Source organism: Lytechinus pictus, chromosome 1 (assembly GCF_037042905.1).
Source record: "Lytechinus pictus isolate F3 Inbred chromosome 1, Lp3.0, whole genome shotgun sequence".
NCBI classification, from domain to species: Eukaryota; Metazoa; Echinodermata; class Echinoidea; order Temnopleuroida; family Toxopneustidae; genus Lytechinus; species Lytechinus pictus.
The window spans coordinates 11,888,369-11,901,049 of NC_087245.1; the positions used below are offsets into that span (position 1 = coordinate 11,888,369).

Consider the following 12,681-nt stretch of genomic DNA (forward strand, 5'->3'; position numbering starts at 1 on the left):
TACTATACTGTAGTGTTCATGCTCTTAGCTAGCTCTGTTAGACTACTCTATAGATAGATTTCGTAATTGTAACTAGCTCGAAATTGAGGGGGAGACAAGGAAATATGTCATACTAATGATACTTTCACATCTCCCCCTCAATTTTGTTTGTAAATAATGAAAATGTAACTGATGTTAAATTATACTGGAAGAAGAGACAGTAGAGTAGTAGACAAAATTCACTAGAATTATTAGAATAAATCAGTACATCTTGTTAAAGCAGAGCCTGCAGCAGAGCAGCCCTGCACTGCTGACCAGCATCCCTTCAATGTGGCACACACACACACACACACACACAAACGCAAAAAAGCCGCGAAATAGCTTCAGAAATTGTAGCCCTGGAAAGTGGAAAAAGAGCCCTGGAAAATGAAAAAGTAGCCCTGGAAAATTTTTAAGTTTTTCCAAAAAGAGCCCTGGAAAGAAAAAAAGTAATTTTTTGGTTGGCACAGACAAGTAAGATCCTTAACGGGAATGAAAAAGAAGCCCTCTTTCAACATTGGTCAAGCAGATAAATCCAACCGGGAAATAGCGAATGATATAAATCGGCATTTTTCCTCAATCTGCAACACACTACCACCACTGGACTTGACAACTCTTTCGGCATATCTTCCAGCACCTACATCTCCGCCCCCTATTCGCGAGAGGGAAGTGTCACGTCGCTTAAAAAGCCTTAACTCTTCTAAGGCACCTCATCCAAACGACGTCCCTACTCGCATATTTAAGGAATTTGCGCCGGAAATAGCCACACCTCTTTCCTTGATCTTCAATAAATGCCTGAAGAACGGATATTTTCCGGAGAAGTGGAAGTGTGCATCTGTTACAGCGATCCCCAAGTCTACACGCGTTACAGGTTATGATCAACTTAGACCTATCTCTATCACGTCTGTTCTTGCTAGAGTTTTTGAGAGTTTCCTCGCCGACTGGTTAATGAATGACCTTAAACCCCACATTGATTCATCGCAGTTTGGCAATATAAGAGGGAGTTCTGTTAACCACTATCTTGTCTCTATGCTGGACGTCATCTATAAGAATCTTGAGCAACGTGGATGGTATGCCAACATCTGCACTATTGACTTCACCAAAGCATTTGACCTTGTGAATCATTCGAAGGTCATTGAGAAGTTGATCCAACTTGGAGTTGATCCTTCAATAATACCGATTGTTTGTAGTTTTCTGTCCGACCGTCACCAAGTGGTCCGACACCAGGGACAGACATCCAATCCGATGAGCCTGTCATGCGGAGTGCCTCAGGGTACTAAGTTGGGACCGATTCTTTTCCTTGCTCTTGTTAACGATGCTGCCCTATCTACACCATATAGATGGAAGTATGTCGACGACATGAGTTTGGTAGATGTATTATCTACAAATCAGCAAAGTAACATCCAGGATCACGTTGATGAACTCGGGGAATGGTGCGCCTTAAATGACGTCACGCCAAAGCCTGAAAAATGTCAAGTTATGCAGGTGTCTTTCTTGAAGAATCCTCCTCCCATGTTGGATATCACCATCGCAGATGTTCACCTTAAACACGTTGATTCTCTGACACTACTCGGTGTAGCGATTCGTTCAGATCTTAAATGGGACGATCAGGTCCAACAGATGACATCACGGGCTGCGCGGAGACTTTACATTCTGTGTGTTCTAAAGAAATTCGGAATCGACAAGCATGATCTTGTGACCATCTACAAAGCTTACATCCGTCCTCTTGTAGAGTTTGGTGTCCCTGTTTGGGGCTCAGGAATTACGAAGAAGCAGAGTGATGCAATTGAACGGATCCAAAAACGTGCGCTTTGTTTCATTGTGTACCCGTCTCCCCTCTCATATGCACAACGGCTTGATCTTTTTAAGTTGCCTATGTTGTGTGAGCGCAGGAATGATCTTCTTCTGCGATTTGGACGTGGTCTTCTGAAATCTGATCGCCATCGTGTCATGCTACCGGACACTCGTCAAAGCATCTCTAATCGTAGTTCAGGATTAAGAAATGCTCATCTACTCCACTTGCCACGTTGCAAAACCCAACGATACAAGAACTCTGCGATTCCCTCCTTAACTAGAATGCTAAATTCCAACATGTAGTTTTATGCTAATAATCAGTATGTTGTGTAGGCCAAGAATATCCATCTCTGTTTATCTCTAAAAAAATATATAATTGTATTTGGTGAAATAATAACGTTTTTACCCTCATTTTTTTATTTCTTTCATATGCTTGATTGCTAGATAAGTTATCACTTGATGTTTCTAACTATTAAAGAAAAAAAAAAAATTCCGTAATCATAAACAAGTTTACATAAAAAAAGAAATCTTACGGCTATTAAACACCGTAAAACAATATCACAATTAAATACGAAGATAAAATTCTTAAATTCCTGAGAATTTAATTGAATATAGATGTTTCTTTTTGTTTCATTTTTCATCAATTTGAATAACATCTAACTCGGCCAATTGGATATACATGCAATATAATACTACATTATGTAGTTTATCTAGCTAATAATGACTTATGTGTTTGATGATTATGATTATGATAATGATATTGATCCCTATGTAAATGGTAACTGTTAAATGGTAAGGATTATAATAATATAGCATAATAATACATGTAGTGACATACAGTGATAATAATGATATAATCTATAATAATACAATTTACAGTGCTCTATGCCTTATTTTCCGTATGTCAGATGTCCTACATTAGCCTTAAAATTATATTTTAAAAACATAATTCCATATTTATTTCTCAATGTGAACCTTCCACTTTGCGATTTAATTTTATAACCCAATCACAACCTTCTTCACAACTTACAGATTTGTTTATTGAATTTAGTGCATGTATTTCAGTTATCATTTCCATATTATAGCTTTTATTTATAAATATCTTTGGAATATATTTTGTAACGTGCTCTCATCTATAATTTCCTTGTAAGTGCAATATACCAACATCAATTAATTAATTGTTACTTTACATTATTTGACTATTTCATTTCACTTATGTAACTATGAAATTTATGTTTACATTGTAATCTTTGATTGTATCAGTCTCCCGACTGTTTTTACCAAGGAAGTTTTTGTACAATAAACCGAAATGAATGAATGAATGAATGATGATAATAACAATAATAAACAAATTTGTCATTGTCATATTTAACAAATCATGATATCAAAACGAAAGTTAAATGTGGATTAAATCATTTCTGAGCACACTCACCTTAATTAGTTGGTCATCTAAAGATGTTGCATGTTGAGCATCTTGTAAAGCTTCTGCATACTTGTCCAGCATCATGTAGGCAGCTGCACGGTTTGTATAATAGCTTGCACATGATGGGTATAAATCTGGACGAGAAAACAATGAATTACCAGGGAGCTGTTTCACCAAGAGTAAACAGTGACTGAAAATCAAGCTTATCACTAACATGCGCATTACATCAATTGAATAATTAACTGGTACTAGTATCCCTACACATTATCTAAAAGCTGTCTCACAATATCCGGTGCGACTTGATTTTTAAAGAAATCACATTTTGCATTAAATATAAAAGTTCCAAGAAGTAAAATTATTTCATTTAAAGTTTGGCATATTGTTAGGAAAACTAAAATCATATTCTTACTTTGCGGTAAGCCCTATGGTCGGAGTAAAGTTCAAATTGGCTTCAAGTCGCAGTCAATGATGATGTCATTACGATTTGGAATTGAATTTGTTTTTATTCATTCAGGGAGATTCAGTAGTCCTACCACTATTCTGAACTCTGATCCGTAATATTTCATTAGCTGGAATATCCATATCAAATGTTATCACAATTAGTTTGAAATTCAGATCACAGTGAATTACATAGTGTGAGACAGGCTTGACATATTATGTTATAATAGAGTAGAGTTATACCACGCACAACTAGGAGTTCATCTTATGGGTTTCAAACTAGTGTGGTACACTCAAGGATTTTTTTCTTTTGGTTTAAAAAGGTTTTACCTTTCAAAATAAAACAACCATTGCCTCGAAATAGGTCAAGCAACTGATAACTTTACAATTATTTAAAGCTAATGGATGGAGAATTTTGGTACATTGCCTTATTTTGTGGTCTACAATACTTTAACCATTCCGGTGCATGTATCTTTGGTATATTTTTTTGTCTTTTCACAACATGTGAGTGAATAATTAGTGAGTAGATAATGAGTGACACAACTCCTGCGACAATTGTCCCAAACTAAAGGCCAAGGTTAAATTTCAAGTTTCATATCATTAAAAAAAATCATGAGAGCAACTGTCACAAGAGCAAATACCATGGAATCAAGATGTAGCTACTGCTTTTTAAAAAAGGATGAAAAGTGATATCATTTAAAATAGTACACAAGCGAGAAAAACAAAGTGAGCCAATATTGCTTACCGTAATTATGAATATTATATTATTGAATTATCAGGATACTTTATGACTTTTTGTGAAAATTTCAAAACTTGATGGTGACTGTTTCTTTGTGAAGTATTTCTGGAAGTTGTCTTTGATTTAAAAGACAATAATTTTTTTATCTTCTGAACATAAATATATGTACAAACCCATCCAATGGACATGAAAGACAATTTTGAAGATAATGAAAATCGTATAGCAGACAAGACTATACAATCTACATGATACTTGATAAGATGTCATTAGCACCTGATTAATTCCTGGCGGGTGTTTCATAAAGCTGTTCGTAAGTTAAGAGCGACTTTAAGAACGACTGGTGATCCTTTCTTACGCGCGTAACCATCGCTAATGAATATACCATTTACCACAATAAAGGATCACCAGTCGTTCTTAAAGTCGCTCTTAACTTACGAACAGCTTTATGAAACGGCCCCCTGTATTATGAACTAGCCAACTATCCAACCATCATCTTGTCTAGCCTTGTCCTCTGTATCACACTACATTTATCTTCAGGATACTTACTAATTGCCTCTGAGTAAAATTTGATGGCTTGATGGTATTCCTTTTTCTTGTACCAAGTGTTTCCTTCATTCTTTTTGGCCTCTGCAAGACTGAAAAACACAAGAACTGTTAATCAACAAACACATCATAAGTCTAGATATAGCGCCTACTTTACATTTCATCTGTGAGGCCATGTCAATCAAATTCAATTCATTTATTTTCACTGCATAAATATAACATACATAAAACTTACAAAGTAAAAAAAATGACAATACTTTAAAAACATAGAATCTACGGAGCGTGGACTGTTAATAAAGAGATGACAGATATTACTAGTTCGACAAATACATCCAAAATCTAAATATAGGGCCCACTCTACATGTGTGATTAACCACTGTCAATCTAATGCTACAATGCAATTAGACTATGGGATGGACAAGGAAAATGTCTCTAGTTTTTCATTTCCGTGGGGCAGCAAAAGCAACCACGGTTCTTGGACATGATAATAGGTAAAATATTATGAATACATGCAACATGTTGCCATCGCTAAATTTTGCTCCTGAACTAAAAATCAAAATAATAATATGCAAAATCGTACCATTGATTCGACTGGAAATTCCGCCATTCACCCCGTGTGTTAAGGACTTCCGCGAACGAGCGCAAGCGTGTACAATGCATGTAACCTCGTTCGCGTTTATTTTTCTTTATTCGCTGTACATGCTATACCGGTACGTTACATACAGAATCTACGATGGGGGATAAGATGTCGTCGTCTTCGTCGTGTTTTGACAGCGAAAATGACGATTTACCACCAGCAAATACATGCTACATGCACGTCTTACCCAAGGAGAGAGAGCCAGTAAATTTCTTTCAAGTAAAGAGCTAGAACGTATTTAAGCCTTTGCTGCATTCATTGGTGTAGACTACCTGGGACTTCGCCATAAAAAAAGCTATTCGTGCACAGGTGCGTAGCCAGGGTGGGGGGCGGTGGGGGCAGTCGGCCCCCCAAAACGTCCCCAAAAAGAAAAAAAAAGAAGGAAAAAAGAGAGGAGAAAAGGAAAAGCGAAGGGAGGAAAGGGAAGAAAGGTAGTTTTGTGGGTTTTTCTTTTTATTCTTTTTTTTTTTTCTCAAAAAAGAAACTCTGTGACTCTTGCTCTAAATTTATATATGAATTTTGCTTCCGCGCTGTGCGCGGTTAAATGACAATATTGCAGTTCTCCTTTGTTTCCCTCACCCTTTCTCTAACCCTGTTTTTCCACCTCAGCTATATGTGTTTCTTGCCAGTTAAAGTTCAAATGTATACATTAGGGCATGGAATTAGAGTAAGGTTAGGCCGAAGTATATGAATTTATCTTTTTTTTTAAATTGATCGTGCAACTTCTGGTCGGGTCGGCTCCAGGCGGGTAAAATCTTTATCTCAATTTCACCGTCACCTCCATATAGGCAACTTCTCCCGCTTTTCAACTCATTACTAAACAACCATAATTTGGGGGCAAACAGGTTCCTAATTTAAAAAGGGGAAGGTATAAAATTTGCGTCGTATTAAATAAAAAAAAGTACAATATTTTTTTATTCAACTTCATGTCATTTCCCTGCACATTCATCTCCTGTCCTGTTTTGCGCCCTCAGTTTGAAATTTTGAATGACACTTAAGTTTCTTTATCATTCAAAGTGAAGCGCATCAGGATAAGTGAAAGAAATTATACATCATCCTGTTTTATATAATTTCAATAATCAAAGATGTTTCAACTTTTTGCGCACTATTTTCCTTGTAATGAAGTTCAATAATCTTAGAAAATTAATTGATTTAGAGCTGATGGGGGTATTAGAGATATCTGCATTTGATGAAACGTCCGCCCTTTGAAATTTCAGAGTTTCATTGCTCTGCTCGGGGAGGAATATCTTCCTCCCGGCATATATCCTTCTCCTCTGTTTTGCGAGTTAAGATATGCACTGTCGCTAAATTGTTTGTAATCAAAATAACCTTTTCTCGGGACCATTTTCTTTGCAAAAAAAAATAAAACGCTTTAGCTTCCGCGCTTCGCGCGGGGTTAATATTATTTTAATTTCCTCCATTTTATCCCTTTTTTGTTCGTTTTACAATCACTTTTGAAAACAAGGTTCAAAATCACAATATAGTCAAATTAATTGGAGCTGATATAGGTACTAGAGACAAGGGATGCGGCTCCTTTTATTTAATTTATGAAACACCGAAAGCTTCGCGCGGGAGGGGGAAACTCCTGCACCCACCCCTAGGGAGCGCGCTCTGTAAGTGTTGGCACGCTTCGCGTGCATTTACCACCCCCTCCAAAATGAAATCCTGGCTACGCGGTTGTTCGTGCAGCAGAGAAGTTTGAGATTGAATTGCAGAACATTGTTTAACCTGGCTCTGGGCAAGATGTACATCTATAACGTTAGTTTGATCCATTCGGATCTTGCTGAAATGCTGGTTGGGCCGGTCTCCCGGGGCCGGGCTGCAAGTCGATCGCAAACTTCTATTTTTATTCCAAAGTCCCAGGTAGTCTACACCAGCGAATGCAGCAAAGGCTTAAATTTGTTCCAGCTCTTATTTACTTGAAAGAAATTTACTGGCCCTCTCTCCTTGGGTAAGACGTGCATGTAGCATATTTGCTGGTGGTAAAACATCCTTTTCGCTGTCAAAACATGACAAAGACGACAACATCTTATCTGCCATCGTAGCTTCTATATTATACAGTGAATAAAAAAATTAATTAACGCGAACGAGGTTACATGCATTGTACACGCTTGCGCGCATTCGCGGAAGTCCTTAACACACGGGGTGAATGGCGGAATTTCCAGTTGAATCAATGGTACGATTTCGCATATTATTATTTTAATTTTGAGTTCAGGAGCAAAATTTTGCGATGGCAACATGTTGCGTGTATTCACACATAATATTTTACATATTATCATGTCCAAGAACCGTGGTTGCATTTGCTGCCCCACGGAAAGTCACAATTTTAGCGACCATCCCACAGTCTAAATGACCTAGTGACTTTTTATCTTTCCTAGAGTATACTTTTCACTTTTAAGATTGATTTGTGACGAGCCTGTGACTTAAAAGTTGTGACTTGCAAATTGACGACACCCCCCCTCCAAAAAAAAAAATGTCCCTCCAACAATTATAATATAGTTATTAGACTCTATTTAGATCTACAACTAAAATGTAAATTTCATATAAATAATTATTTGTTAAAGGTCAAGTCCACCCCAGAGAAATGTTGATTTGAATAAATAGAGAAAAATAAAACTAGCAAATCGCTGAAAATTTCATCAAAATCGGATGGAAAATAAGAAAGTTGTGACACTTTAAAGTTTTGCTTATTTTTCACAAAACAGTGATATGCACAACTCAAATGAGAAAGTCGATGATGTCCCTCACTCACTATTTCTTTTGTTTATTGTTTGAATTATACAATATTTCATTTATTGTAGATTTGACAATAAGGACCAACTTGACTGAATCATATAGTATCAATCAATGCTCATTCCACATGTTCAGAGAGGAATTAATCATTGTATTTGTTTCACTTGACAATGAGGAGAAAAATAGAATATTCCCCATTTCATATAATGAAATACAAAAGAAATAGTGAGTGGATGACATCATCAGTCTCCTCATTTGCATACCCACCAGGATGTGCATATAACTGTTTTGTAAAATTAAGCAAAACTTTAAAATGTCGTAACTTTCTTATTTTACATCCGTTTTTGATGAAATTTTCAGTGTTATGCTTGTTCGATTTTTCTCTTTTTATTCAAATCAATATTTTATTGGGGTGGACTTGTCCTTTAAATAGACCTAATAATTCTTCTATAAATTGTTCTCCAAAACGACACCTCATAACGTAGCTCATCGTACATGTAGCTACATCGTAACAAAGTGAGTCAAGCCTATTGTAGGAATGGGGGGGGGGTCCGGTGTCCAGACATTTTAAAATTTTGAAACCTTCTTTTTTTGTCTTTGGATTGCACAAAAAATATGAATTCAATAGTGGTAACTATTTTAGTTTTGTTCTTTATGATATTGCTTAAGACTTTGCACAAAAACATTTTAATTTTTTTTTTCTCCTCGTACACAGACGGCTCTCTATCGTGCAGCCACCATTAGGGGTTAACAATGCAAAAATCCCCCCGACGGGGCTCATCAATTTTTGTCTTTATTTCATAAAAATATATAAAAAGAAATGTACCAAAATGAAGATTATTATATTATTCAGTTTTGGCCTGAAAGGCACCAAAATGGGGGAAAATAAACTTAAAAGGGGATAAAACAGTGATTTACTTTGGCTGTCGCGCAACTTCACTTCCCTGTTAGCTGTTTTATCCGAACTTAAATACATAAATAAACATATATGGCCATTGCCATTGTCCCTGAAGAAAGTGTACGTGTAGGCTGTACAGATCGAGCTAGAACTTCGGTCTCTGTGTGATGTGAGTGGAGCCAACGCAGAGTTCAGCGGAACAACCAACATAACAGAGACCCAAGCTTTTGGTCTACACGTCCCTGTAAGTTGTAACACCTATATATGTGAGTGCCCCCCCCCCCCCCCCCCCCCCCGCGGATCGGTCCAACATACCAGTAGTTGGTACAAGATCTCACGGATCCCGTCGGCCTAGAAAGATCTAGAAACATGCACATGCTCCCTAACGACAATCACACACATGACACACATTCAACTTCTATGTGGCAGCCCGATCCGAGTGCGCGACACAGGGACCAGACCGTAACCATAAAATGCGAACTAAAATAACAACACAGTCAATTGCTGTGAAAGTTTTACATAATATAAAAGCAAATTCTACTTCACGACTCTTACTCTTGATTAGTTTCCATTCCATTTTCTTGAGGCGTTTCGGATGTATCAGTGGTTTGAAAATCCGTCTCGTTTCCAGTCGGGTCACCCATTTTCGTCAGATATATCGGAATTGATTCTCGATAAGGTATCTACAATAGGACCAATGAATGAACAAAATTCTAACGAAGTTTCAAATCAGGGGGATTTCAAAGTACTTCCTTTTAGTTCCTCCAAATGCCTTGATCCAGGATTTGCAGGAATATTTGCACCTAAGACATTGGAGGAGAATATGGACCCATGCTTAAGGCCAGTATCTAAAAATTAGGGCCATGTTTAGGGATTTTCCAGCATAAAACCGTACCCCATGTTTAGGGACTAAAAAAAGGCGACCCATTCTCGGTACATCCCCGTATGCCTTATTTCCATCCCCCCCAGTACCCTCCCCCGGGGTCTTAACATTTGTAAGAAATATTCAACAAAATAATTTGGCAGAACTGTTTCTATACCTATTGAATAATATTTTTTCAGTCAAACTTCAACAGGAAATAACCGTCTGTTAATTCTGGTAGTATTTAAAAAAATAACAAATTCTGACATTTTCTATCACAGATCAAGTGTATAGCCAACAATGCATGCAGCGGGAGCCGGAGCGGAACAACCAATGATTGTACGGAGATTCGAGGTCAATCCTAGGGAAGCAAGGGGAGTATACCCCCCCCCCCCCCCCCGAGGCGGAAATCTCTCCCAAAAGGTAGGGGGACAAGGGGCTGGAAAATTTGACAAGCAAAAAAAAAAACGTTATCACCCCAAGTTTAAGGTAATTTCGACGAAAATAAATTTGACAAGCAAAAAAAAAGAAAAAAAAAAAAAGGATATCATCCCAAAAGTAAGGTCATCTCGTCCTAAAATACATGTTTTATTTTGATTTTGAATGATGTATTTCTTACCATCATAAAAGACCAAAAATAGTAGGGGGACATTTGATATTTTGAGTAGGGGGGACACGCCCCCCCCCCTGTCCCCCCCTGGGATTTCCGCCCATGCCCCCCCCCCCAAAAAAAAAAAAAAAAAAAAAAAAAACAAAAAACACCCACAAATTCACTTTTCAGTTGGGGGCGGCAGAACAAAGTTGAAAGGGGGAGGGGCCACCGACCGTGAGGCCGGGGGACAGGGCACTATCTTAAAACAAAGGGGGGGAAACGACTTATCTATCCCCCTCACATGACTCATGAAACTTAAGGCATTATTCTCACAATATTTTTCCTTCATAAAAATGAGAATATTGTTTTCGTAATTGTTTCTTACCAATGATGCTGTTATTGAACACATATACGTTTTCTCCTGCGCAGCGTTTTGTATTGAATAAGAACAGCCTCGTATTCCTCGAGATAATTATATGTGAAATTCATCACTTTAAAGTATCAGGAACACTTGTTCAAAAGGAAACTGGAAGCCATCAGAACATCATTGACTAAACATTTTGAACAAATGGCTCATAAATGGGGCATTTCAATATTATAAGGGCGTATTAGAATAGGGCATTTCATTAGAGATAAAAAGGGATAAATTTCATTATCAAAAAAAAAAGAAGAAGCAAAAGGGGCCAATCATTTTTTTTGTATTAGTATTTATAAAATCATTCAGTTCAAAATCATACAAGTAATACTAGTATATCAACAAAACACTGTTCACAAAGTCAAATAATTATTCATAATACAAACAATTGTACAAAAAAATACAAAATATAACATTCAAATCATCACAAAGTAAATTTGTAAAAAATAAAAAAAAATACAAATGTAACAAAAACCCGGAACAAAAAAGAATTTATAGCGACGCAATTGAACTGAATGAGTATTAGAAGTAAAACACCCTCCCATCCCACCCCCCCCCCCATATCCCATCCAAGCCCAGCCTAAGCGCGGCCTGTTTCCCTCCCCTAAACCCCAGCTAAAAGGCCTTCATTTCAATCTGCATTCTGTACCGCTGCAACCATGCATGATCTAACTTGCGCACCTGAATCTTCACTCTAAATGCAAAAGAGCCACTCCGGCCCCCAATCACACCCCTCCCAAAGAGAGATATAAAAGACTAATAGAAACTCCAGAAGCGGGATCCATATCCCAAGAGCGCGCCATAGCTCTGGAGCGAACAGCGTATATCTATTTTTTATATATATATTTTTTTTTTTACATTTTCACTCCAGAAGGAACCACAATGCACCCCAAAGACTCAAAGCACACCACAAAATGACTGCCCCGATCCACTCCAAGACTGAGTGCGACTACAGGGACCAGACCATCTCCCTCGCATTTAGAGTGTTTAAAGGGGAATCCAACCCAAATAAAAACTTGTTTTTATAAGAAAAAGACAAGTTGATAGGTGAAAGTTTGAACAATATTGGACAAACAACAAGAAAGTTATGAATTTTTAAAATTTGTAAATATTGGTAATCACTATATACTCATGGAGACTTCAAATTGGCCGCATATGGGATGTCATATATAGTGATGTAAGGCAAGGACTACTCTTCCATGTACTTCAATACATATTCTGGCTAAAATGTCATTTTTCCCAAAAGTTTTATTTCAAATTATATTTTTCTTTCATGAGGACATAAAACAATATACTACCTGGGTTATATTTAGATTACTGCCCCAGGGGAATGGGTACTTAGGAGAAAACCACAAATCCCTGATAATAAAGTACATGGCCTATGGGAAAGTTGTCCTTGCCCCTTGTCATAATTCACTTACTCAGTTGCCAATATGAAATCTATACATGCACATACTATTAGTGATCTCAATTTTAAAGCAGCTATAACTTTCTTATTGCTTGTCCGATTTCTTTCAAACTTTCACTATTCTGTTAAGTTTAGTTTTCTCCTTCCCAACACAACATTTTATGGCCAAGGCTGGATTCCC

The 12,681-nt window shown here is 37.2% G+C and overlaps 1 long non-coding RNA gene across 1 annotated transcript; it reads right to left on the minus strand.

The window, feature by feature from the left end:
* Positions 1 to 3,245: 3,245 nt before the first annotated feature.
* Positions 3,246 to 9,910, minus strand: LOC135155546 (uncharacterized). Its single transcript, XR_010294699.1, has 3 exons — positions 9,779 to 9,910; positions 4,959 to 5,047; positions 3,246 to 3,369 (listed from the first exon to the last, which is right to left on the minus strand). It is a non-coding gene; the product is annotated as an uncharacterized LOC135155546 (long non-coding RNA).
* Between the last annotated feature and the right edge of the window lie 2,771 nt (positions 9,911 to 12,681).